This window comes from Sceloporus undulatus, chromosome 4 (genome assembly GCF_019175285.1).
Source record: "Sceloporus undulatus isolate JIND9_A2432 ecotype Alabama chromosome 4, SceUnd_v1.1, whole genome shotgun sequence".
Classification (NCBI taxonomy): domain Eukaryota; kingdom Metazoa; phylum Chordata; class Lepidosauria; order Squamata; family Phrynosomatidae; genus Sceloporus; species Sceloporus undulatus.
The window spans coordinates 17,255,365-17,260,767 of NC_056525.1; positions in this window are offsets into that span (position 1 = coordinate 17,255,365).

Sequence of the window (5,403 nt, forward strand, 5' to 3'; positions counted from 1 at the left end):
AGCAATGTAAATAGCTAGTAGTGGGGAGATGTGCGTACTTTGGGGGGAAATTATATTATTGAGCCATTTTGCCAGGACAGTGAGACAATCCCAACATTTAAATCAAGTTTGATCTCTGCACAGGAATTCTGGAAAAAGTGGACAGTTCCTAATTTATATTCAGTTTATTTCTACAAAAATGGCCCTTCATTAGGATTGGATTGGGCACTTTCAATGGTCTACTGATGGCAGCCTGAAAGCTGAAGGGGATCTGCCATTCTGGGGAGGAAAACACTGCTCCAAAATAGGAAAGTCGTCTGTTCATCTCACAGAAGCCTTTCCATAATGGCCAAAATCCTACATCTTGTAATGTAAATCTCCATATGAGGAGTTAGGCTTAAATTTTGCTACACAGTGGCAACATTTTGCAACTAAACTGCTAGATACACATGCAATTCCTTGCACAACTCACACCCATAGGCAGTGGTCCCACATGTGCAACTCAGACCCCAAACATTTAATTTCTCATCTGTCACCCACCCCCAACACACATACTTCAAGTAGCGATTTTTATTAGGAGAAAGTGCTTTTTAAAAGGAAAAAAGTAAGGCTCAGCTAAATATCAAGATAATATAAACTCAGAATTTCAATATTCTTTGTTTAACTTGCTTGATGTATTATAAGCCACTTAATCCTAAAAGATTTTGCAGTACTGTAAACCTTTCCATACATAGGAGATTAGAAGTGTATCACTCTTCCTTTTTTCCTTTCTTTTTCTTTTAGAGCAGCAGCAGCAGAAACAGATCTCATTTCATGTAGCTAAACTGTTCCTGTTCCTTGACTGCTGCCCTTGCATTATCCACCAAATAGAAATCTGAAAGGTTTAAAGTTAGCAGGCAGGAAGAGTATGTTATTCCTCTGGTAAAGAAAAATGTTTGCATTGGTTTACAAAGTTTATTACTGGCACTTCTTACTGGCTGATCTGGTACTTTGGGGAGCTTTATTCTAACCTAAACTCTGAATGTTTCCGAGATGCTTGGGCAGCCTGGGGGAGGGAGGACTTTCAAGAAATGGATTTCAAATGCTGGGGAGGGGTCCAGTTTCCTCAAATATTGTTTCAAACTGAAATAATATTCTCACTAGGAGTGGGCAATAGGGCTGGCCATGGGTAAAGCTATGCTGGTGTGGGGGGCCAAAAATAAACATTGTGACCTCACCACACTCCCAGATTTCTAGCACTGTAGTAACTCAGAACTTCAGATGACCACTTAGACATCCAGAGAAAAGGGGCAGGCAGCATTAATAAAGGGATTATGAACACAGCAATTGTAAGAGTTCTTGGAGTAGATGATTTTCAATGGCTCACTCTGTGTACTGTTTGGAGAATGAAGGAAAAATTTACTAGGGGGAGAAAATTAATTTCAGTGGCCCCTCCACATTCGTAGGGGTTAGGGGTGAATGACCCCCATGAATGTGGAAAAAACACAAATTAAAAAACACTATTCTTTTTATCTAAAAGAACACCTCTCTAGGAATCTCAAGGTCCTCCAGTGCAACTCTGTAGTCAACATCTGCGAGAAATTGATCATAGAATCATGCTGGAGGATGTACAAATGCCTAGAGTAGTGTTTCCTCTAGGAACTTTTAGGTTCTCCATCACAATTCTATGTTCATCTCTGGAAGAGTTCCTCTGGAGGACCTAGAGATTCCTAGAGAAATATATTCATCAAAAGATGCAAATCTTCAAATCCACAAATGCAAAAGCCACAAATGTGGAGAGCCAACTGTATTTGGGCAGGCAATGGGCTCATTTTGCACCCCTCCATAGTTACACCCCAGGGCTAGTCCCAGACATTTTCCTAGGGAGAAGACATGCCCCAGCTCCACCCCCAGGGTAGTGTGACACTGTGCATTGCACAGTGTGTGGCATCACAGCACTCCTCCAGCACTGCGTCCATATGACGGAACACCAAAGGAGCACCATAAAGCCATGTCACCGTGGCTATCACGCCCTTTCCAGGGCACAAAAAGGAACTGCTTTTTGCAGCTACTTTTTGTGCCCTGGAAAGGCCAGATCAGGGCCACAGCATGTGGTCCTGATCTGGCTTTCAAAGGGGCATCTCAAGGCAGCCCTTTCAGGGCTGTCTGTACAGTCTCTAAGATATGCAGATGATACCATTCTACTAACATAAAGCATCAAAGACTTGAAACTACCGGTAAAGAAATTCAGAAAAGAACATGCCAAGGCAGGCTTACTGTTGAACAATAAAATAAATAAAAAGCACAGAGAAGTTACAGAAATTCAATCTAGACAACAAGAAAATTTAAATAGTTAAGGATTATCCATACTTTGGCTCAAAATTGATCAGAATGGGGATTGTAGTCAAGAAATCAGGAGGAGACTAAGGTTGGGTAGAGCAGCTATTAAAAAACTAAAAGAGATACTGAAGTGCAAAGATATAAAACTGAACATCTAAGTTAGGATCATCCAAGCCATTGTAATTTCCAATCATCGTGTATGGATGTGAGAACTGGACAGTAAAGAAAACCAAAAAAAAAAAAAAAAAAAGAGGAAAAGAAAATCAGTTCATGTGAAATGTGGTGCTGGAGAAAAGTGCCAAGGGTTCTGTGGACAGCCAAAAAGACAAACAAACAGATCTTAGAACAGATCAAACCTGAACTCAAAGCCAAGATAACTAAATTCAAGCTGTTGCACACATCATGAGAAGGCAGGACTCACTAGAAAATACAATAATGCTAGGAAAGGTAGAGGCAGTAGAATGAGAGATAGACTGCACACCAGATGCATAGACTCAGTCAAGGCCCTGAGACTGCAGAATCTGACCAGACTGATTGAGGACAGAGGAGCTTGGAAGTGTTTCATTCATGGGGTCACTATAAGTCAAACTCAACTGAAAAGCAGTTGACAACAATAATGGATATCTTCTTTAAAGTCCATACTAAAAGCTGAAGCAGACTGACCCCTCCATTGGCAAGGGAGCCACCAGGACCAGGAAGGTTGTGTGGCATCCACATTTCTGACCACCAACAAAAAAAACAGCTGGAGACATCACAAGGAATGTACAAGAGGCTACTACCAATCTCCTCATAGCACTTGTTTCCAGAGGTGATATTTCAGCCCACTCTAGTCACCTCCATTCTACTCTCTTTTGCCACAGTTCCAGAGGGATATTGACAAGCTGGAGCATGTTCATAGGAGGGTGACCAAAATGGTGAAAGGTGTTGAAAGCATGCCCTATGAAGAGTAAGTTAAGGAGCTGGGTATGTTCAGCCTGAGGAAGAGGTGACAGCTTGTTTTCTGCTGCTCCGGAGACTAGGACATGGAGCAATGAATTCAAGCAGCAGGAAAAGAGATTCCATCTCAGCGTTGGGAAGAATTTCCTGATAGTAAGAGCTGTTAGACAGTGGAATATGCTGCCTCAGTGTGTGGCTTCCCCTTCAAAAACTTCTTCATCAAGCACCCACGTAAACAACCCTGTTAGCATCACCAATAATAATAATAATAATAATAATAATAATAATAATAATAATAATAATAATAATTGCTTATTTATAAACCACCAAGCTCTATTGCCAACCTCCAAAGGCTGGGGCTGTAGCTATATAGAGAGCTACTGGCTGCTATTCCTTCTCCAGCCAAGTCTCTAACTCACTTCCTCCAATCAAAAGCCCCACCTTCCTATGATCAGGTGCCCAGGACCTGGGTCTACATCCAATAGAACAATAGAGTGCGAATGAGCACACAATCACACCTCCATTCACCTCGCACAAAAAGTCAGCCTTGGCCCAACAGATCCAAGGTCACCAAACTACAATAGAACAATAGACTGCATACACAAGCAAGCCTCCACTAGGCTCAAACAAACCAAACATCCTTACCCCAACTGACTCTCACCCTTAATCAAACCAATCCTCTCAAAAGACTCTCTGGGACTGGGGAGTTAGTTGTTGATAGCTCATCCCCCAATCAGGTTAGTGGATCAGTAGAAACCCCACCCCCTCAAGCCATGTGCTCAGGGAGAGCACAGGACCAAAAGCAGATTAAGGTGTGAAACAGACCAGCATAAAAAGCCAGCTTCCAGACATCTTGGGGGCATGCACACTCCCAAGACTCCCAGAAACCAGCTTCAAGCCACCTGGCTTCCCAAATATGGGCCATCTTCTGGGCACTCTGGTGGCACAACAGTTATACGCCACAAGAGCATCTTAAAGATGGCTGGAGGAGCCCAGAGGGCCAAAATGAGATCCTAGGAAAGGATCTAGGAACTGAGATCCTAGGAAAGCTGGCTGTGGACTTGAGGTCTGAATTTCCTTTTACCTGTTGCCCAAGGTGACATTTTTGCCTTTAGATTAATCATGTGGGTAGAAAGCAAACTGTAAGTACACACAGAACAAAAAACACTTACTGAAGCCTTCTCCAACCATGGATTTCTAAACTGCTGTAATGCATTTGTGGCCAAGAGCTTTGGCGTGTCTTATTAAGTATTTCTGGTTGGGGGGGGGCAACCTCTTTTGGCTGCTTATGACTGTCCTACTAATGAAATAAGTATAGTATGCTATTCATGTTGGATAGTCAGTTTTGGTTTAGTTCTCCTGCATCTAATAAATAGTTGGGCAAGAACAAAGAGGCAATCAATCTGTATCCTCCGAACGGTTTGAAAGGAGTGTGATTTATTCATGCCCAAAACAAAATGAATGTTGGATATTTGTACAGCACTAGAACACGGCTCAAATGTAAGTCATCCTTCAAAAGTTTGGCTTATACATTGTTGTTAGACATAAGCATTGGTAACCAAAGGGAAAACAGAGAGAATCAAGTTCCAAATGGATATGTGAGTACCTCTTCCCCTCAGAGTATCAGCTTACTAACAAGGTATCCTTTCTACATTACTAAAAATTGGTAGCCTGCCAGTTTACCCTTTCAGATGCAAACCATAGTATTTCATATTGTCACCTTCATAGTAGGAATGTAAACAATAACATAGGAACGTAAAGAACATTTTCTCATATGGCACAAGAAAGGGTGCTTTTCAGGTATCTCATCAATGAAATTCCTCCTCATGGCTTTCTCATGATATCCTTATAGTTCCCCCCCACACAAGGAGAGACCAAAAATTCAAATAGCAGTGTTGATCCTTTTTTGAAAAGAGTAGTTCTTTATTTAAAGCATTTAAATAAATTTTAAAAATAAATTAATTTTTTTTTTTACTATGAGCAGGTCTTTTGGAAAACATGTGGGTCTTGCCCACCAGAGACCAAGCCATCTCAAAATACTTAGGATTGCAACAAGGATACAACACTACATAGCTGATGGGAAAATACATGTTATCTCCAGCTACTATGGTGATTACAGCTAAAGTCAGAGAGAACAGGGTGACAGATAATGTCATAGTCCCTAATTTT